Source organism: Daucus carota, chromosome 4 (assembly GCF_001625215.2).
Source record: "Daucus carota subsp. sativus chromosome 4, DH1 v3.0, whole genome shotgun sequence".
NCBI classification, from domain to species: domain Eukaryota; kingdom Viridiplantae; phylum Streptophyta; class Magnoliopsida; order Apiales; family Apiaceae; genus Daucus; species Daucus carota.
Window position 1 is genome coordinate 48,094,336 of NC_030384.2, and position 23,830 is coordinate 48,118,165.

The 23,830-nt window shown below is 31.8% G+C and overlaps 1 non-coding gene across 28 annotated transcripts; it reads left to right on the forward strand.

Moving 5' to 3' along the window:
* Positions 1 to 806: 806 nt before the first annotated feature.
* LOC108217654 (uncharacterized) lies at positions 807 to 22,679 on the forward strand. 28 transcript variants are annotated; one of them, XR_010291123.1, is made up of 18 exons: positions 807 to 1,007; positions 1,133 to 1,231; positions 1,536 to 1,660; positions 1,873 to 2,019; positions 2,119 to 2,170; positions 2,230 to 2,333; positions 2,558 to 2,622; positions 3,409 to 3,523; positions 7,231 to 7,300; positions 7,429 to 7,538; positions 12,356 to 12,495; positions 12,604 to 12,732; positions 15,982 to 16,085; positions 16,178 to 16,229; positions 16,309 to 16,419; positions 16,543 to 16,642; positions 19,042 to 19,181; positions 19,287 to 22,679. It is a non-coding gene; the product is annotated as an uncharacterized LOC108217654 (transcript). The 28 variants fall into 28 exon arrangements; XR_010291128.1 differs by having other exon boundaries at positions 15,982 to 16,081; XR_010291129.1 differs by having other exon boundaries at positions 16,037 to 16,081.
* The last annotated feature ends 1,151 nt before the right edge of the window (positions 22,680 to 23,830 follow it).

Here is a 23,830-nt window from a genome sequence, read left to right on the forward strand (position 1 = left end):
AGAATATTCAATTAGGATTTATTACAATCCATTAAAATCTTGGGATATTTAATTGTAATTTTAAATTATCCTACAAAATCTTGTAGTATTCAATGAGTTTATATAGATTATTCAGAATTCAAGTATAAAACTTCAAAATCTCATTAATTTTTCTTGGGATTTCAAAAAACTTAAAATACATTGAGAAATCCTACAAAATCTATCATAAATTCAAAAAAAAAATATCAGCATTTAAATATTATTGATTTTAATAGATTTTAAACCATCTCAATCGAATACCATCTGATTTTAAGCATAATTTAAATTTCTAATTGAATACCACCAAATTTTATAAAATAAAATAAAATCCTAATTGAATATACAAAGATTTTAATAAATTTTAAACTATTTAATTAAATATTTTCAAATTTCATGAATGAATTTTTTTTTTAAAATCTAAATCGAATATAGTCTTCGGTAAAATAATTATTGATAACGTATCTGAATTGAATATACTCCCTCCATCCCAAATTAGATGGCCCCGTTGACTTTGGGCACACAATTTAAGGTTCATTGACCGCATAGATAAGTGACTTATTTTTAAAATTTTATTTTTGCAAATAAAAATTAAAATATGAAATTTTCATTTATAAAAGAAAAAATAAAAAAATAAATTTCGGAAGTAGACGGTCAATGCACCTAAAATTACGTGTCCAAAGTCAACGGCAACATCTAATTTGGGATGGAGGTAGTACTTGGAGAGGAGTTGAATATCTTATACAGGAGATATCTTTGTCCTTCTTATTTATTGCCTAATTTACTATTGTAATTATTTGATTATCAAAATTCAAATCAATGAAATAGAGAGTGAAAACATATGATATTGCGCACTTATTTTCTGTCGCTGTGTTCTTGTGTCTCCTCGCTTCAAAAAATAAAACGGTGATACAACTTAGAGGATTGCAAACAAGTCATGGCAGATTCACGGTTCTACTTTGATTCAAGATATTACAAATTAGTGTTAATCGGTAATAAGTTATCAATTGATTTCTTTAAGTTCGCTGTTTAAATTCCTCTTTGCCTTTTTTTTTTCAAGATTAGGGTTTTTACAATTCATAAAATTGATTGTTGTAAACTGGGTTCCTGAATTCAGGTCTTAAATAGAAGGTGGAAGGTTAAAATCTGTGATATTTATATATCATAATTCAGAATTGTGATTAACAATTTACTCCTGAGACTCCTAAGCCTTGAGGTATGTATAACTTATTTACTCGAGTACTTAACCCTCTGTTCCACTGCCTAATTGTGCTTGATTGTTAGAGTTTATTACTTAATTGTTTTGGAGTTAAATCTTATATCCTTGGACTGTGAATAAATATGTTTCTGATATGGTGGAACTGAAAAGCAATCTCGGTTCTTTCTTTAAAAGCTGATATGTTATAATGACATCTGAATCTTGTCGAAATGGTAAATGATAGTCCATTATCGTAATTTTCCACTGGTTTCAGAATTTCTGTTGCATATTAGTAATTATTTTGCACTGTTGTCTGTTCCAGGTACTGAGTGATGCAATGAAGCACTTCAAAAACTTAAAAAGAAGTATGATGTTGTTGTCAATATACAAGGGGATGAACCACTCGTTGAACCTGAAATTCTTGATGGGATTGTTAAAGCATTGCAGGTTAATTTTCTATATTGAGAATAATTCCATTTTTATGAACTATCAGATAGATCATTCTTTTGTTCAGCTTAATATTTAAATATTATTGTAGAGTATTGACATTAAGTTGTCGTTTAAAGGTGTACAAAAATAGTAGTACCAGGATGAACTTATTTTCCTCCCTTTTTCGCATCGTAAGTTGCTTACCTTTCAGTTTATATTATATTGTTTAGGCTGCTCCTGCTGCAGTTGTTAGCACTGCTGTGACAGCCTTAGCACCCAAAGATGCTTTTGATCTGAATCGTGTGAAATGTGTGGTGGATATCACTTATCAGTGGTTATGCAAGTTAATTGTCACGAGGATTGATTCTTTATAACAAGTCAGTATATTTGCTTTGTTACACCTGGCACTCTGTGACTTTAGATTAACCATTTTGTTCTCTAATGTCTTGCTGAATGTATTTAGCTTTTGGATGTAGGTCAGGGAAAGGCACTCCAAAATTTCCATACACGCTTCACCATGGAATTCAGGTACTTCGTCTCTGTATTGATGCAGTAATGCTAAGTTTTCAATCTTGTACAAAGTTTAGATACAAAGTTCCTCAAATTATATTCAGAGCTCCTGCCGAACCCTCTGCAACTAGATGAAGATCTGGAACAATAAAAAATCCTGGAGAATGGATACAAGATGAAGGTGTGTTTCTAATTGGGATACATCCATTTTCTCGATATTGTTATATTATATCCCTACTGTTTTATGTTTCACCAAGAATCTGATGGCGGTTGCCGCCATCAGATTTTTGGTGAAGCATCATCTATGATGTACGTCACTAGAGGTATGTGCCAAGTTGAAGCTTTAGATCAGATGATCTGGATTGTGTCACATTGCCTACTTTTCACTTTCCGCATTGTTTGCAGCTGCAGTGTACATTAAGATGAAGAAACCAAATACTGCTATAAGCGATGCCAATACTGCTTTAGAGGTAGTTCTTAGTTTCCTAAATGTGCTCACATTGTAATTTTATATGGTCAATATTAATACTAAAAGCATATTTTTCTCTCAATGCAATTTGTTAATGAAGTTTCCCCCTACAGACTGGTCAGCATGCATGATATACATAGTTTACAAATTTCCGGTATTAAATTTATTTGCTTTGTGTTTAATTGTTTCAGAATATTGTATGTGGTTATGCGAGAGTTATTGGAGCTTTTTGTTTTTGTATCGAGTTTTTGGAGGATAAACTAATTAAACAGTGTAATGTTTTTGTGATATATATGTGTAGTTTTAAGAGAGTTTGTGTGTGTATGCTTAACTTATGTATACGGCAAAAACGTATAAAAGACCTGTGTTGTAGTGTCGTCATGGAGAACAGCGGGGAAATTTCAGGTCAAATAGTATAATGACATTATTTGGGATATGAAATTTACTGGAAGTTTAAATTCTGGTGGTTAACGGGGGAGTATTTAAAAACTGTAAGCGGAATAAAGAGATTTGTATGGTCAGTGTTATTCAACCTATACATCGTCATTTATAATAGTTAGTTTGAGTTGGTTGGAAGTTCTTTGGTCAGCATCAATGCAGATAGAAATCTTAGCATATTGTTTTGTTTCAGAAGTTTTAGGTTGGCTTAGCAATTCATACCCTCAGTTCTCTTTTACTAAAAGTAAACAGGGCTTTATCTGTCTCTTGCACACAAATCACAGACAAACAAAATTATACTATAATCTTAAGTTCACTTTTGTTGGCTAATTTTGCTAAAAATTTCCAGTTTTGCCAGTGGTTTGGTTTCCGCAGCAGAGAAGGTTCCCAAGGAGGGTTGGACAATGCAGGATGGAATTCCATGACCATAAAACAACGTGCATGATCATCTTGCAATGATCCAGGTGAAGTTTATGTTAATCTTTATATTAATCTTATAATATGGTAACGTAAAGCCCATTTTGTCACAACCAATCCATACATCATCCAATACCAACAATATAGGACTTGGTCCTTTTTGCTTCAGCGAGAACTCCATGTAGGGAACACTTGATCATTTTCCAGAAAAGTAAGTTACCAATTTAGATGCAATTTAAGTATCAATGTTTATCCTTTCATTGCATCATTGTTAATATGACGGGTCCAATGCTGTTGTACTAAAAGAAAGTGAAATGTATACTACCGAGTTAATAGCGAGCTTATTACAAGTTCATATGTTGTTTTTCCATTTCAGATGAAAGGTGTTCTGAATATTTAATTCAGATAACTTAATGAAGAAGAGGGCACATATTTTGAGCCCTTATTTTACTTTTCAGATTTTTGTGAAAAGAATTAAAAAAAAATGATATTTATAATAATAAAATTATGATATCAAATACGGGAATTAAGACATTCATCAAAGTTAAACTTGCAGAATTTTGATGTTATATATATTGATTCTGTATGAAATAATGAAAGTAATTGATTGTCTCCGCCACCATTCACATTAATCCCGTTAGTAGATGTCCCGGGTGGTGCAGGAGTATAATTTTGATAGCAAGGTCTTTTAAGACGTGACCAGGGATAAATGCATGTAAATTTAATTTTGGTACTAAATTTTATACTATCATAATTCATTTTTTTCCAGAAATTTTGGTACATAAACAATTTAGAGGGACATCCCACAAAAAAGAGTAAAAATGAAGAAAGACGAAATAAAATGTTACAAAAAAGAGTAAAAATGAAGAAAGACGAAATAAAATTTATTGAGGCCAAATTAATGTAAGTAATGTAATATAATTAAATCAGTAGAACAAGGAGCTCACTTGGCGTACTATTATTTTCTTTATGTCTACTTCTAAATCCATAAATTTAGTTTTTAAAATTTAAACAAATAAGGTGTCTCAAAAATATATTACCAACATGATAAAATATAGCAAAATTTTAATTTCTCTAAATTTAAATTTTTTAAATAATCCTTATCATGTCCATGCTTAGCGGGCAACTATTACTAATAATAATTTTTTTTTAAATATAGTCGAAAATCAATAAATCTAAATCTAGTCAAAACATAAAATAGGGGACTTTAATATTAACTTGACTTTTCACTTTCCATTACAAAACTCATTCCATCTATATATTTTGTCACAAACCGAGCACTAAACTGAAGTCAAGAGAAACTATCAACTGCTTGTTCCTAGGGACCAGGCCACCAGCCACCAGGGAATGTTTACAGGCGCTTGCATTGCGTTGGCAGTTGCATCATACGTGATACGACCTTCTATAACAAAAATTATTATATATTATACAAATAAAAAATTATAAATATTATATCATTTTAAATCATTATAAATAAAATATATAATTTTATTTTGATAATAGCTAATGTTGAATTTTGTAACACGGCCACTCCATAGCTTCGACATATATAACCATGCTAAATTTTTTTAGACGTGATTGGAACGAAGAGTTTTTTAAATATTATCTATAATTTTAATTTGTGATAAAATTTATTCAATTTTATCTAAGATTTTTAGAAAATGGGAAAATAGAGACAAAATAAACATGTTACATGATTAAAATAATTCTTCACAAAGTTAATATTTAATAAGTCGCTTGAATTTACAAAATGAAAAATTTAGTATAAAATGACTTATACTTGTATTTAAAAATAAATTTAAATTTTCGTAGCAAATAATGAGAGAGTACTTTTTATGTTAAACGTGTTTTATAAAATTATGAATGTTATAAAAACAATTTTACGTGTTTTCTAATTTTTTTTCAAATTACTCCTTATAAAAAAATATTGAAATAACTCTTGAATATCATTTATGATTATCAATGACGGATAATCTAGTGTTGTAGCGTCCTATTATGCTAAACCCAGTTAGAATAGTATACGAAATATCATTCTCTTCTATTAATCCCAACAGGATGCTATACTAACTTTCTGTTTTTTTAACCCATCGTGTGGCATCTAGTTCTTCTACCTAACACTACATGATATAGCGTCAAAAAATTAATTAAAGAACGTTTTTGCACGTTAGGAAATTTGAGACAATAATATTTTAAATTATGATAATGAAAGCCAACAATTGAGTTTTGGCGGATTTTAACACATCTTTTGTTAAAATCTCGTAGATTTTCGAGAGATTTCCAAAATTGTAAAATACACTAGTAAATCCATTAGAGTTCACTATTATAAAATTAAAAAAAATTCGTTTTTTAAACATCATCAATTTTAAAATAATTAAAATTCTAATATGATATCTCAAGATTTTAGAAGATTGTTTCTTATCTTTGTCCAATATCATAGTATTATAATCAACTTTTTCAGTACTAGTTGAATAATTATGGAGAATTTGTTTGCATTAGCTATATTTTTTAAAGAAAAATGTATCGTTTACAAAATTTCAATTTTTTTAAAAAGATTTCCAAAATTACAAGGGACACTAGTAAATTCATCAGAAATTTTTTATTATAAAATATTTAGAAAATATATCTTTATATCACTGATTTTTAAAAATGTTACAAAAATATTTAAACTTTTAATTCAATATCTCGAAATTTCAAAAGATAATTTACGATTTTTATTATCAAACTTTTAGGTGGTGTGTTCGACTAAGATATAATGGATTGTGTTTAATTTATGAATTTTAATGAATTGTATATGACTTTGATTTTATGCGGATTTTTGATAAAATGTCGTAGAGCTGATGTAGATTTTTCAAGATTTAAGCACAATATTTTAAAACCTCGTCAATTTTGTTGGGATTTCGAAATTTTTAAGATAGACTGAAAAATACCAAAAAATCAATCATTTTATAAAATCCAAAAAATCCATCAGCATTTGAAACAATCCAATCGAACAACATCGGATTTTTAAACATGATTCAATATTCTGATTGAATATCACTAGATTTCATCACATGATATAAAATCTCAATTGAATATTTCAAGATTTTAATAAATTTTAAATAATCTCAATTAATACGTTCAAAATTTGTGAATGAAAAAAAATCTTTTAAAATCTCAATTGAATATAGTGTCTTATTTGAATTGAATATTCAATTAAATCATCGGATTTTTAAAGATAATTTAATATCCTGATTGAATATCTCCAGATTTCATCACATGATATAAAATCTTTGAATATCTCAAGATTTTAATAAATTTCAAACAATCTCAATTAATACTCCCTCCGTCCCTTTTTACTTGTCACCTTTGTTATTGTACTGGTCAAATTGATCAAAATTTGACTGAAATTTATTAATATTTTATCAATTAAAAAAAATGAAAAAATATGTAATCGGAAATAGCTTTTAATCTACTTTAAGATGTAATTTTCAATTTTTTAAAATAATAAAAAAGTGACTTATAATTTTTGGTCAAAAGTTAATCAATTTAATTAATAAATATAAAAATACGACACTAAAAAATACAATGACTACGTTCAAATCTCTTAGAATGAAAAATATCTTTTAAAATCTTCATTGAATATGAATTGAATATTACTTCATACGAATTGAATGCAGCCCACAATCACATCACATATATATATTTGTATTATTTCAATCGCTGTGTTCTTGTGTCTCCTCTCCTTAAAAAACTAAAATGGCGATACAACTTACAGGATTGCAAACAAGTCACGGCAGAGTCACGGTTCTAGTTTGATCTAAGATATTACAATTTAGTGTTAATCGGTAAGAAGTTATCAATTAATCTCTTTAAGTTCGCTGTTTACACCTCTTTGCCTCTTTATTTTTCCTTCAGGATTAGGGCTTTTACGATTCATAAAATTGATTGTTGTAAACTGGGTTCCTAAATTCAGGTCTTAAATACAAGGTGGAAGGCTATAATCATTGATATTTATACATCATAATTCAGAATTGTGCTTCCTCAGAGATCAACGATTTACTCCTGAGACTCCTAAGGCTTGAGGTATGTATACATATTTACTCAATACTTAACCCTCCGTTAACTGCCTAATTGTGCTTAATTGTCAGAGTGTATTACTTAACTGTTTTGGAGTTAAAATCTTATACCCATGGACTCTGGTTAAATATGTTTCAGATGTGGTGAAACCGAAACACACTCTCCGTTCTTTCTTTAAAAGTGTATTACAACCTTATATAACTGAAGTAGGCACTAATCAAAGTGAAACTTCTGTGTGTTGGTTGGGGTGAATGAAAATGAAAGGAATGGAATGAAATTTGAATTACAATTTTGTTGAATGTTTAATAATTTCATTCCTTTCACTATTCCATTCCAATTATCCTTAACTAGAGCTCAAACCCTCCACTTTGTGAAGGAATGTAATATTCTTTATCATACCTATTTTCTACCCAAATCTCATTTAACAAAATTTGCATTCACTCCTTATTCAAAGGCCTACTATGACAAGATGTATAAAAATGGAATAGCAGGGAATTTAATAACTACTCCATATCGGGAGAATTCAATCGTTTATATGAATGAAAAAGGAAATTCAATAAATCCTCCTCCATGGAATCAGTTGAATGAAAGTATTTACGATAACATTGGAATCCTGACCATGAAAGAAATTGATAAATTGGTGTTTGAAGATCTCTTAAATTGGTGTTTGAAGATCTTCAAGCCTAGTAGGATCCTCATGCAACAATTTATCAATTTCTTCTATGGTCGGGATTCCAGTGTCATCTTAAATGCTTTCATTCAATTGTTTTGTTGGAAGAAGAGTTATTGAATTCCTCCTCGTTTCATTCATATACACGTCTGTCTTCTCCCAACTGTTCTGTGAAGTAGTTATCGAATTTCTTACTATTGCATTCTTATACATTTTGTCACAGGACTTAATCTAGTCTAATCCACCAACAGTAGCGACATCGTCGTAATGATTATTGCCTTCATAGTTCATTGTTCCTTCAGCACCACAACTATTAACTTTACCAAGCTTTTTCTTCATATGGACATACAAGTAGTTTTTAATGTCATAATGAGTTCTACCAGGCAGGTGTGCAGCAATGGCAGCTTATCTAAACATACACGAAATCTATTTAGAGTCCTCCCTCCTACCCCCTATTATTTCCTTTTATTTTCACACATTCCATTCACCCCCTACCAAACACAACATTGAATCCTTTGTAGCGTATTGTTGAGCCTGTTGAACCTAAATTAATATTTTTTATAGTAATAGTTTTAGAATAATGAATACATCTAAATAAGTTTTCAAATATCTCTTTTAGCAATTAGCGACTTTATGTATACATATTTACTCAATACTTAACCCTCCGTTAACTGCCTAATTGTGCTTAATTGTCAGAGTGTATCACTTAACTGTTTTGGAGTTAAAATCTTATACCCATGGACTCTGATTAAATATGTTTCAGATGTGGTGAAACCGAAACACACTCTCTGTTCTTTCTTTAAAAGTGTATTAGAACCTTATATAACTGAAAGGCACTAATCAAAGTGAAACTTCTGTGTGTTGGTTGGTGTGAATGAAAATGAAAGGAATGGAATGAAATTTGAATTACAAATTTGTTGAATGTTTAATAATTTCATTCATTTGACTATTCCATTCTTATTATCCTTAACTAGAGCTCAAACCCTCCACTTTGTGAAGGAATGTAATATTCCTTATTATACCTATTTTCTACCCAAATCTCATTTAACAAAATTTGCATTTACTCCTTATTCAAAGTCCTCCCTCCTACCCCCTATTATTTCCTTTTATTTTCATTCATTCCATTCACCCCCTACCAAACACAACATTGAATCCTTTCTAGCGTATTTGAGATTGTATCATTAAACACATAGGCCAATACATTATTCTTTTAATTGTCCTATTTAAAAGACCAAGACAAATGAGTAAATAAAAATGCTGTTACCGGTTGCCATTGAGAGTTTGATGGCGGATAATTATCTTATCTTCCTCGGGGGTAAAATTTCACCGATATCAGGGTTAAGATGATTCACCTACCTTAATCTACAACTCTTACCATTCCTATGCAACCCTGTTAAATCACAAAACTAATCAGGATATATAACCAAATACAAACTCGCTAAAATGAGACATAAATTAATAACACAGTTTAACAAAAAAAAAGTACATATATACCAGCAAGTTTAGGAAGGGTTGTCTAATTGCATGTATCATGTTTTTGGACGTAAGATACCAACTTACTATCTTCTTCAGAAGTCCATGCTTCTTTCGTTTTTGCTTTTATTTTCTCAGCCGACCTCCTTATCTCTCTTTCTCTTTATCATTGACTATATATATGTAAGAGATAATGAGGTCAGAGAATGAAAGAGACAAAGGAGCATGGACTTTTGAACAAGATAGCAAGTTGGTGTCTTAAGTCCAAAAACATGGTACATGCAATTGGACATTCGTTCCTAAAAGTAGTGGTATATAACTGTTTTTTTGCTATAATGTGCTATTAATTTATGTCTCATTTCGGATGAGTTTGTATTTGGTTACATATCCTGATTAGTTTCATAATTTATTAGCGTTGCATAGGAATGGTAACAGCTGTAGATTAAAGTGGATGAATCATCTCAACCCTGATTTGAAAGGGGAAATTTTACTACTAACGAAGATCAGATAATTATCCGTCATCAAGCTCTTAATGGCAACCGGTACTGGCTCTTTTATTTATTCATTTCTCTTGGCCTCTTATATAGGACAATGAAAATAAGAATTTATTAGCGTACGTGTTTAATATACAATCTTAAAGCCGCTTATTCGTAAAAGCAATTGCCTTCTCCTGATTATTCTGTTGAGTAGTTATCGAATTCACTACTATTACATTCTTACACATCTTGTCATAGTAGGCCTTTATGTAGTCTAATCCACCAATAGTAGCAACATCGTCATAATGTTTATAGTCTTCAAAATTCTGTTTTCCTTCAACACCACGACTGTTAACTTTACCAAACTTCTTCTTCAGATGGACATGCCAGTAGTTTTTAATGTCATTATCCGTCCTACCAGGCATGTGTGCTGCAATGGCAGCCCATCTACACTTACACGAAATTTAAATAAAATTTAAAGTGTCAAATGCATTAACATAGTAACATAAATATTATTAAAGAACAAAACATTTCAATTGAAATCCTTAACTGATATTTTTTATAGCAATACTTTTAGAGTAGTTAATACTTGTAAATAGTAATAAAATCTTGTTTGACATTTTTATTGGGTTAATAGGCGTTTTGGTCACTTAACTGACTACGAATTTTCACTTGGATCATCAAACTCAAAAAGTTTTCATTCAGATCACCTAACAGCGTAAATATTTCACACGAATCACTAAACACACAGAAATTTTCATGGCCGTTAAATAGGTTTGACTTTAAACGGTCTGCCGTTTAAAGTGCCACATCATGTGACACATCAGTTTCTTAACCCGCTAATCTTTAAACCCAATCCAATACTAACTCGATCCAATAGATCATCTGTGTATGTATTTCTGGGTTTTGTGCTTCAGATTTTCAAGTAATTTACTATGAAGTTTCTGTTGGTCACGTGAGCAGCCAGCTCATTTTTCCGTCCAAAAGTTAACGTTACTAACGGCCAGTGACTTGATTGAAAGTTTTTGTTAGTATAATTATTTGACTAAAAACTTTTTGAGTTTGATGACCCAAGTGAAAATTCGTGGTCAGTTAAGTGACCAAAACGCCCTTTAACCCCATTTTTATTAGCGGTTTTGAGATTGTATCATTAGACACATAGGCCAATACATTATTCTTTTAATAGTCCTATTTAAAAAACCAAGACAAATGAGTAAATAAAAGTGCTGTTACCGGTTGCCATTGAGAGTTTGATGACGGACAATATCTTATCTTCCTCGGGGGTAAAATATCACCGATATCAGGGCTAAGATGATTCACCTACCTTAGTCTACAACTCTTACCATTCCTATGCAACCCTGTTAAATTACAAAACTAATCTGGATATATAACCAAATACAAACCCGCTAAAATGAGACATAAATTAATAGCACAGTTTAACAAAAAAGGAGTCCATATATACCAGCAAGTTTAGGAAGGTTTGTGTAATTGCATGTATCATGTTTTTGGACGTAAGATACCAACTTACTATCTTTTTCAGAATTCCATGCTCCTTTTGTTTTTTCTTATATTTTCTCAGCCGACCTCCTTATCTCTGACTATATATATGTAAGAGATATTAAAGAATTGTTTAAATGAGTTGCATACAGAGTTGATATTTATAGATATAAACCAACTATTTATACTTATTCGTACAAAAGTAAATATTTTTTTGCCCCGGGCGCAAATATTATTTAATAATTCCGGATTTTTATTCCTTCGCCCAGACACATTAAAACAATATTATATTCAAATTTATTGATTTTTCTAGTACAAACTAAAGTTTTTCTCTTGTCAGACGAACATACTCGAATGGTACATTACTCGTACAAGAATATACTCCATAGAGAGGAATTACTTTCTCGTACAAGAATATATTCTGTAAAGAGGAATTTCTTTCATTCAAGAATCTCTCGAGTATGTACACTTGACAAGAAAAAACCTTGGTTAGTAATAGAAAAATCAATTAATTTGAATATAATATTGTTTCCATGTGTCTAGGGCCAAGGAATAAAAATTCATAAATATTAAATAATATATGGGCCCGAGGGAAAAGAATCTTTACTTTTGTAAGAATAGGTGAAATAGTTGGTTTATATATGTAAATACCAACTCAATGTGCAACTCATTTTTGTAGTTTTTTCATATCTCTTGCATATGTATAGTCGAAGAAAGAGAGATAATGAGGTCAGCTGAGAGAATGAAAGAGGCAAAGGAGCATGGACTTTTGAAGAAGATAGCAAGTTGGGGTCTTAAGTCCAAGAACATGGTACATGCAATTGGACAGTCCTTCCTGAAATTGCTGGTATATAACTTCTTCTTTTTTTTTGCGATAATGTGCTATTAATTCATGTCTCATTTCGGATAAGTTTGTATTTGGCTACATATCCTAATTAGTTTTCTAATTTATTAGGGTTGCAGAGGAATGGTAACAGCTGTAGAGTAAGGTGGATGAATCATCTTAGCCCCGATTTGAAAGGGGAAATTTTACTACTGACGAAAGTCAGATAATTATCCGTCATCAAGCTCTCAATGGCAACCGGTACTGGCTCTTTTATTTACTCATTTCTCTTGGCCTCTTACATAGGACAATGAAAAGAAGAATTTATTAGCGTACGTGTTTAATATACAATCTTAAAGCTGCTAATTCGTAAAAACAATTGCTTTCTCCTGATTATTCTCTTGAGTAGTTATCGAATTCACTACTATTACATTCTTGCACATCTTGTCATAGTAGGCCTTTATGTAGTCTAATCCACCAATAGTAGCAACATCGTCATAATGTTTAGTCTTCAAAATTCTGTTTTCCTTCAACACCACAAATGTTATCTATACCAAGCTTCTTCTTCAGATGGACATGCCAGTAGTTTTTAATGTCATTATCCGTCCTCCCAGGCACGTGTGCTGCAATGGCAGCCCATCTACACATACACGAAATTTAAAGTGTCAAATGCATTAACATAATAACATAAATTTAATTAAAGAACAAAACATTTCAATTGAAATCCTTAGAGCATTTCCGATGTGCTCTTTAAACAAGCTCTTAACTTTAAATTTAAAGAGCAAGCCAAGAATTAGAGCTTCAATGGGCTCTTAGAGCATCTCCAATAGTCTCTTAGTTAGCTCCTATATATAATGTAAAATATTAAGCTCCCAGGAGGTTAATACATTACTAAGAGTTTGAACTCCAATAATGCTCTCTATACACACTCCTAACACTATATTTTATTATTATTTAAACTCCACTATGACAAAAGTTCAAAGTCACATGGGTGAGAGTGAATATTAAATTATAAAAAACAAGTTAAGAGCCATGTAGTGGCTCTTAAAAAAGAGGAGAGAGAAGGGGCTCCTAGTATTTTTAGGAGCCACTAAGAGCCTATTGGAGCTCCATTTTTTCTTATCCTCTTTATTTTTGATTTTAAGAGCCAATTTAAGAGGCTATTGTAGATGCTCTTAGAAACTCTTTAAAAATTTAAGAGTGTACTCTCTCTCCTTTCTTTTAAATAGCATCTAGTAGCTCTTAACTCAATATAATATTAATTTCCCTCCAATCTTCTCTTTCTTTTGGTTGACTTTTTCCTCTCATTTATATAATATATATAAATGAAAGGAATGGAATGAAATTTGAATGACAATTTTGTTTAACGTTTAATAATTTCATTCCTTTCACTATTCCATTCCTATCACCCTTAACTAGAGCTCAGACCCTCCACTTTGTGAAAGAATGTAATAAAATTTGCATTCACTCCTTATTCAAAGTCCTCCCTCCTACCCCCTATTATTTCCTTTTATTTTCACTCATTCCATTCACCCCCTACCAAACACAACATTGAATCCTTTCTAGCCTATTGTTGAGCCCGTTGAATCCCAACTAACATTGTTTATAGTAATAGTTTTAGAATAATGAATACATCTAAATAAGTTTTCAAATATCTTGTTTAGCAATTAGCGACTTTATGATACTGTCATTAGATAGGGAGATAAATTCTTTCTTTGATTTCTTGTTTAAAAGACCTAGAGAAATAAGTCAACTACTAATTTATTTTTATGGATTTTTATCCCTTGACCCCAGATACTATTTAATTTCTACACCTAACGCCTCTTGTTCGTAAGTCACAGTGATAGTTTAACCTCTTTTTCTCATCATTCACTCTGACAAAGATATCAAACACTAAACCTAGGCACGTGGAAGCTGAACCCATGCCCATCTTTGTTATCTCTTCTTGATATGTTGCTATAGATTCAAAGGTCATTGTCACAACTTGCAAGGTGCCCAAAGGCTCAAACTATAGTCCTTTGTTCAACCCATGTCATTCTTCCACTTATAAGCTCTATCAACTTCTGATTCGAAAGCTTTCTCAACAAACTCAACCTTGTTCATGGTTTAAGAACCAATGATATGAGCTTCATACTATGGTATGTATATATTTTGACCAGTGAGAAGCGAAGCTCTATCATTAATGCCTCTAGATATTAAATTGACCATGCACTTAAAAGTAGCAGGAGATGCGAAGTCTGGATCATTTGGATGATTATTAATGCCTGAGAGTTGATTTACTTCCACAGTTCCGCTCATTAAAGATCCAGAAAGAAGGCATATGATTAAAGCTACGGGCAGACCCATCTGAAGAAGAAGCTTGGTAAGGTGAAGGAACAAAGAACCATGAAGGCTATAAACATTACAGCGATGCCGTTACTGTTGCGGGATCAGACTACATAAAGGCCTACTATGACAAGATGTATAAAAATGGAATAGCAGGGAATTTAATAACTACTCCATATCGGGAGAAGGCAATCGTTTATATGAATGAAACAGGAAATTCAATAAATCCTCCTCCATGGAATCAATTGAATGAAAGTATTTACGATAACATTGGAATCCTGACCATGAAAGAAATTGATAAATTGGTGTTTGAAGATCTCGTAAAAGGATCTTCAAGCCTAGTAGGATCCTCATGCAACAATTTATCAATTTCTTCTATGGTCGGGATTCCAGTGTCATCCTAAATGCTTTCATTCAACTGTTTTTGTGGAAGAAGAGTTATTGAATTCCTCCTCGTTTCATTCATATACACGTGTGTCTTCTCCCAACTGTTCTGTGAAGTAGTTATCGAATTTCCTGCTATTGCATTCTTACACATTTTGTCACAGGACTTAATCTAGTCTAATCCACCAACAGTAGCGACATCGTCGTAATGATTATTGCCTTCATAGTTCATTGTTCCTTCAGCACCGCAACTATTAACTTTACCAAGCTTTTTCTTCAGATGTACATGCAAGTAGTTTTAAAGTCATCATGAGTTTTACCATGCAGGTGTGCAGCAATGGCAGCTCATCTAAACATACACGAAATCTATTTAAATTTAAAACCGTTAAATCTATTATTACAGTATCACACATTAAAATGAAGAACAACGCATTTGAACCGAAATCCTTTAGTAATATTGTTTATAGTAATAGTTTTAGGATAGTTAATACTTCTAATTAAGTATTAAAGTCTTATTTGACATTTTAATTAGCGGTTTTGAAATTGTGTCATTAAACAAGTAAGCCAATAAATTCTTCTTTAAATTGTTCTAATTAAAAGGCCAAGATAAATGAATAAATAAGTGCTGGTACCGGTTGCCAGTGTGAGTCTGATGGCAGATAATTATCATATCTTCCTCAGGAGTAAAATTTCCGTGTTTAATACTAGGGCTACGATGATTCACCCACCTCAGTCTACAACTCTAACCATTAATCTTTAGTCTTAGTAATTACAGAACAAGTATTATTTCTATTTTTATAGGTAAATGCTCGTTCAGTTATTGCCTGATGTAGTTCCCTAATGTGGTGGATAACAGTGGTTATGCAATTTAGTTTTCACGAGGATTGATTCCCTATTACAAGTCAGTAAGTATATTTGCTTTGTTACACCTCGGACTCTGACTTCGGGTTAGCCTTTTTGTAAAGTTTTGCTGAATGTATTTACCTTTTGGATGTAGGTCAGGGAAAGGCACTCCAAAATTTCCGTACATGCTTGACCTTGGAATTCAGGTACTTCAATATTCTTGTTATGTATTACTAGGCAGTGTCTGTATTGATGCAGTAATGCTAAGTTTTTAATCTTTTACAGAGTTTTGATACAAAGTTCCTCAAAATATAATCAGAGCTCCCGCCCACCCCGCTGCAACTAGAAGAAAATTTGAAACAATTAAAAGTCCTGGAGAATGGATACAAGATGAAGGTGGGTTTCTAATTAGGATACATCCATTTTCCAAATATCTTCATATTATATCCCTACTCTTTTGTGTTTCACCAATAATCTGATGGCGGTTGCCGCCGGTGATAATCTCCGACGAGGTAATAGATTGAGGAGCCGTGTGGTCGGGATTATACCCGCCAGGTAAACTTACTCGCGCTTCGAGAGCAAGTCTCTCATTGATATCCCCAACAAGCCCATGATCCAGGTACGGCCCACTTGCTATTTCTACACCTCAATTATTACTATATTTGTTGTTTAGTTTGACCCTTTGACTTTCTTGTGATCGTGTAAATATAATGAATAATGATCATAGTAATGTCTAATTTGGAGACTAGAGGTCGAGAGTTTAAGTCTTGTCATAGTGAGAGTGTTGGATATAATTTAGAAAATAGAGTTGTAGTTTAGTTTGGTACACAGGCTTCAGACTAATAGGTGGCCAGTCTACTATTTGTTTATATTTGCGGAAATGCAGTAATGTTAACATACATTATGCTTATTTTAACAAAATAATTGTAAATGCTAGTTTAGTTGTAACTTGTGTGCTTATTTGTTGTATTTTTTTATATTCGTATTAGTTAGTTAAGTTACTTTTTTGTAAGTATTTATAATAAGAAATTAAGTAATTACAAATATTAAAATTGGGATATAATTATATTTTCAAATTGGTATACCTAATGCACAATATTTGTTATTAATATTAAGATATCTTTTCCAGAAATGACTATAAATAAATAATATATTCTAAACTAAGAACAAAGGTTTTTTTTATCATGTGTATACAATTTTGAGACCCTGAGCAAACAGAGACACAGTGCCGATAATCAATTTGCACACCTTAAAAAACGGCACTGGTTCTTATTATAAACAATCATTAATCCATAATTAAGCAAAAGAACTGGACTTAATAAAAGGAGCAGAAGGATCTTCAAGCCTAGGATATTCAAGCAGTAATTTGTCAATCTATTCCATAGATGGGATTCTAGCGTCATCATAAATGCTTTCATTTGACTAATTCTATGGAGAAGGAGTTGTCGAATTCCCCATTGTTTCATTCGTAAAAACAATTGCCTTCTCCTGATTATTCTGTTTAGTAGTTATCGAATTCACTACTATTACATTCTTACACATCTTGTCATAGGAGGCCTTTATGTAGTCTAATCCACCAATAGTAGCAACATCGTCATAATGTTTTTAGTCGTCAAAATTCTGTTTTCCTTCAACACTACAACTGTTAACTATACCAAGCTTCTTCTTCAGATGGACATACCACTAGTTTTTAATGTCATTATCCGTCCTACCAGGCACGTGTGCTGCAATGGCAGCCCATCTACACACACACGAAATTTAAATAAAATTTAAAGTGTCAAATGCATTAACATAATAATATAAATTTAATTAAAGAACAAAACATTTCAAATGAAATCCTTAACTGAAATTTTTTATAGCAATACTTTTAGAGTAGTTAATACTTTTAAAAAAGTAATAAAATTTTGTTTGACATTTTTATTAGCGGTTTTGAGATTGTATCATTAAACACATAGGCCAATACATTATTCTTTTAATTGTCCTATTTGAAAGACCAAGACAAATGAGTAAATAAAAGTGCTGTTGCCGGTTGCCATTGAGAGTTTGATGACGGATAATTGTCTTATCTTCCTCGGGGGTAAAATTTCACCGATATCAGGGCTAAGATGATTCACCTACCTTAGTCTACAACTCTTACCATTCCTATGCAACCCTGTTAAATTACAAAACTAATCAGGATATATAACCAAATACAAACTCGCTAAAATGAGACATAAATTAATAGCACAGTATAACAAAAAAAAAGTAGATATATACCTATGCAAGTTTAGGAAGGGTTGTCTAATTGCATGTACCATGTTTTTGGATGTAAGACACCAACTTACTATCTTCTTCAGAAGTCCATGCTCCTTTCGTTTTTTCTTATATTTTCTCAGCCGACCTCCTTATCTCTCTTTCTTCTTATCTCCGACTATATATATGTAAGAGATATTAAAAAATTGTTTAAATGAGTTGCATAGTGAATTGATATTTATAGATATAAACCAACTATTTTTACTTATTCGTACAAAAGTAAATATTTTTTTTGCCCCAGGCGCAAATATTATTTAATAATTATGGATTTTTATCCCTTCACCCCAGACAAATTAAAACAATATTATATTCAAATTTATTGATTTTTCAAGTACGAACTGAAGTTTTTCTCTTGTCAGATGAACATACTCGTATGGTACATTACTCGTACAAGAATATACTCCATAAAGAGGAATTACTTTCTCGTACAAGAATATATTCCATAAAAAGGAATTTCTTTCATTCAAGAATCTCCCGAGTATGTACACTTGACAAGAAAAAACCTTGGTTAGTAATAGAAAAATCAATTAATTTGAATATAATATTGTTTCCATGTGTCTAGGGCCAAGGAATAAAAATTCATAAATATTAAATAATATATGGGCCCGAGGGAAAAGAATCTTTACTTTTGTAAGAATAGGTGAAATAGTTGGTTTATATATGTAAATACCAACTCAATGTGCAACTCATTTTTGTAGTTTTTTCATATCTCTTGCATATGTATAGTCGAAGAAAGAGAGATAATGAGGTCAGCTGAGAGAATGAAAGAGGCAAATGAGCATGGACTTTTGAAGAAGATAGCAAGTTGGGGTCTTAAGTCCAAGAACATGGTACATGCAATTGGACAGTCCTTCCTGAAATTGCTGGTATATAACTTCTTTTTTTTTGCGATAATGTGCTATTAATTCATGTCTCATTTCGGATAAGTTTGTATTTGGCTACATATCCTAATTAGTTTTCTAATTTATTAGGGTTGCAGAGGAATGGTAACAGCTGTAGAGTAAGGTGGATGAATCATCTTAGCCCCGATTTGAAAGGGGAAATTTTACTACTGACGAAAGTCATGTTTAATATACAATCTTAAAGCTGCTAATTCGTAAAAACAATTGCTTTCTCCTGATTATTCTCTTGAGTAGTTATCGAATTCACTACTATTACATTCTTGCACATCTTGTCATAGTAGGCCTTTATGTAGTCTAATCCACCAATAGTAGCAACATCGTCATAATGTTTAGTCTTCAAAATTATGTTTTCCTTCAACACCACAAATGTTATCTATACCAAGCTTCTTCTTCAGATGGACATGCCAGTAGTTTTTAATGTCATTATCCGTCCTCCCAGGCACGTGTGCTGCAATGGCAGCCCATCTACACATACACGAAATTTAAAGTGTCAAATGCATTAACATAATAACATAAATTTAATTAAAGAACAAAACATTTCAATTGAAATCCTTAGAGCATTTCCGATGTGCTCTTTAAACAAGCTCTTAACTTTAAATTTAAAGAGCAAGCCAAGAATTAGAGCTTCAATGGGCTCTTAGAGCATCTCCAATAGTCTCTTAGTTAGCTCCTATATATAATGTAAAATATTAAGCTCCCAGGAGGTTAATACATTACTAAGAGTTTGAACTCCAATAATGCTCTCTATACACACTCCTAACACTATATTTTATTATTATTTAAACTCCACTATGACAAAAGTTCAAAGTCACATGGGTGAGAGTGAATATTAAATTATAAAAAACAAGTTAAGAGCCATGTAGTGGCTCTTAAAAAAGAGGAGAGAGAAGGGGCTCCTAGTATTTTTAGGAGCCACTAAGAGCCTATTGGAGCTCCATTTTTTCTTATCCTCTTTATTTTTGATTTTAAGAGCCAATTTAAGAGGCTATTGGAGATGCTCTTAGAAACTCTTTAAAAATTTAAGAGTGTACTCTCTCTCCATTCTTTTAAATAGCATCTAGTAGCTCTTAACTCAATATAATATTAATTTCCCTCCAATCTTCTCTTTCTTTTGGTTGACTTTTTCCTCTCATTTATATAAAATATATATATATATGTAGAGTCATGCTCCATTAAGAACCAATATTAGCGTGAGATATGAGATCCAATCCTAACCACTCATTTTATATCTTATATCAATCTCTCATCATACATTAATTTTTAATATTTAAATATTTTATCACTGTCTTTATTCTAATTCCACCACCTGCCACCTCCAACCACTACCGACCACCATTTCCGGCGACCACCAGAAAATCACCACCGTCAAACCAAAAATCACCACCGGAAAACTAAAAATCACTTCTGGAAAAATGAAAATTACCACCAGAATATGAAAACTACTACACCCAGCCATTATTCATGCCCACCAGATCCGGCCACCAACATCGTTTATAAACTCCGGTCATCAACATCATGAAAATAATCACCAGATTTTACTGGAAATCGTAACAATAATCGGTACGTACCACCACATCACCACTATCACCATCTACAAACCACCACCACTTTCTACAAATCCCCCAAATCTGAAAAATCACTGATTACAAAACAAAATCACTAAAAAGGAACTCCGGCCACCAACATAATAACAATAATCACCAAAAACGCCATCATTCATCACCGCCATAAGCATCTATACAGACCACCACCATCTACAAACCCTTCAAATCAGAAAAATCACCGATTACAAAATAAAATCACTAAAAGTGAATAAAAATGAATAACCTGCTACTTGATAATGCTTGAGGTGTCAGGAATTAATTAGGGAGATTGTAATCACCAAATGGAGGTCGGAGAGTCGCCGGAATGCTCCACCGATGGACTCTCGTTTGCGAGAACGGGGAAGAGCAGAGGGGAGGCAGAAAGTGACGGGGAGATAGGGAGGAGATGAAAGGAGGATGAGGTTTTGTATAGTCAAGGATGTGGAGTGGGGTTGCGATGTCGCCGGCGGTGACAACACCACCGCGACATCGGTGGTAGCAGCAAAGAAAGAGGCAGGAGGAAGAAGAGATTGACGGGAAGGGGAGAAGGGATTGCTTGCTGTTTGTGTATGGCCGAGCCCATCTCAGCAGCGGCGGAGAGAGGGGGTTGAGCCATTGACGGCGATGACGGCAACAGGGGGTTGGGGTTTTGAAGAGGTGAGAGAAGACAGTGGGTGAGTAGTGAGGAAGATGGGTGGATAAAAGAATATTTTAAAATAGAAATTGTGTGGTTGCGATTTAATTTAGGGGTAAACATGTGTAGCTGAGATTAGATCTCACATCTCACACTAGTTGGGGTTCTCATTTGAGCACTTGCATATATATATATATATATATATATATATATATATATATATATATATAATATGAATAAGGAGCTAAGTATAAAGAGTAGCATTGGAGTTCTCACGTTTTCCTATGTATTAACTTACTAGGAGCCACATTTTATATTATTGTTTAAGGAATGATTTAGGAGCACCGTTGGAGATGCTCTTAACTGATATTTTTTATAGTTAATACTTTTAAAAAAGTAATAAAATTTTGTTTGACATTTTTATTAGCGGTTTTGAGATTGTATCATTAAACACATAGGCCAATACATTATTCTTTTAATTAGCCTATTTAAAAGATCAAGACAAATGGGTAAATAAAAGTGCTGCTACCGGTTGCTGAAAAAGACTTCATTAGTTTCTTTACCAATGTACATTTTTGGTGTTGGTTGCTTTTCCTGTGAACTTGGAGAAGAATTACTATGGCAGTGCACCTCGTGTACACGACTATTTACAAGCACGGCGCCAACAACTTACCCTTTGGGGGGATTTACAATCATATGGTGGCCTAAGACTAGATGGCTTTCTCTTCCCTCAAGTCTTGCTCAAAATATTTCAGATGCCAACTGAAAGTGCTCTGTCTATGCCTTTTTGAACAACATTGGTTCATTTGTTACCTCATGCCTACAATCTTTATCGACCCAGCAACTACGTTCCTCCACATGTCAGTGGTACGTATCTTTATTCAAATCCTGGTACAGATTTTTACTCTGCTGCTTGGGATATTATCATTCCGCTAGGAGGTTTGTTGCTTGTTGGGATCATATTTTCGCAGCAAAGATATGGTGGCCGAGTTATCCTTCCTAAGAAATTCAGGGAGTTGGAAATGTATGCAAAAGTGCCAGCAATTAGTACCTAATGCTTAATGAGGATGTTGCTTATCTGGTTCAGTAATTTCTTAATGTATGGTTGCTGCATGTGTGCTTTTTATTTATCTCAAAATGATGTTTGTTTCTTAATATTGGTAATTTTATTGCATTTCCGGCCATTTCTACATGACTTTTGTTCGGTTGGTAGACTTTTTGGAATAAAATTTTTCTTTTACTTTCTTTGATCCGCGTATCCTGATGTTTCTTTGGGGTATTTTTTTCCAAACGCTTAGGTTTTATATTTATATTTTTGTGGGATATTTTTGCATACTCTCTGATTAGATAAAAGATTTTTATGAAAGAAGTCTACCTTTTTTGATGTTGTATTTTGGCAAAATTCATTGACGTAAAAATCTTATGAAAAAAATGACAATAATATTTGATGAATTGTAGGACAAGGTATAAGAAAGCTTGATTTTTATGGATTAATTGATGTAAAATCTTATAGAATTGACGCGAGTGTAGTCGGATTTTGGCATATTTTTTCTAAACTCTTGTAGATTTTTGAGAGATTTTCAAAATTATAAAATACACTAGTAAAACCATCAAAATTCACTATTCTCAGATAAAGAAAAATTTCGTCTTTTGTTGAGTATCATCAATTTTTATGATATTTAAAATTTTAATTCAATATCACGAGATTTTAAAAAATTATTTCTCATCCTTGTTTAATATCACGGGATTTAATCAATTAATGTTGGTTAAATAATTTTGAGAATAACGTGAAGCAAATATATCGTTCAAAATATTGATTATATATTTTATAAAAATCTTAAAGTTTTTTTAGAGATTTCTAAAATTATAACATATATTAATAAATCCATTGGAATTCTCTACTATAAAATCCAAAAAAAGAAAAAACATCACTTTTTAAGTGGGTGTATCCGATTTGGATTTTAAATGATTTTTTTTAATTCATCAAATCTGAGGATATTCAATTAGGATCTATTAAAATTTTGAGATATTTAATTGTGATTTTCAATTATTCTACAATATCTTGTACTATTCAATAAGTTTATATAGATTCTTCAGAATTCAAGTACAACACTTTAAAATCTCATGAATTTTGGTGGGATTTCAAAAAAACTTAAAATATATTGAGAAATCTTACAAAATTTATCATAAATTCAAAAAAAAAATATCAGCATTGAAATATTATAAATTTTAATGAATTTTAAACAATCTTAATTGGATACCATCTAATTTTAAACATAATTTAAATTTCTGATTAAATACCACCAGATTTTATAAAATAAAATCTTAATTAAATATGCGAAGATTTTAAACTATTTAATTAAATATTCTCAGATTTCATGAATGAAAAAAATCTT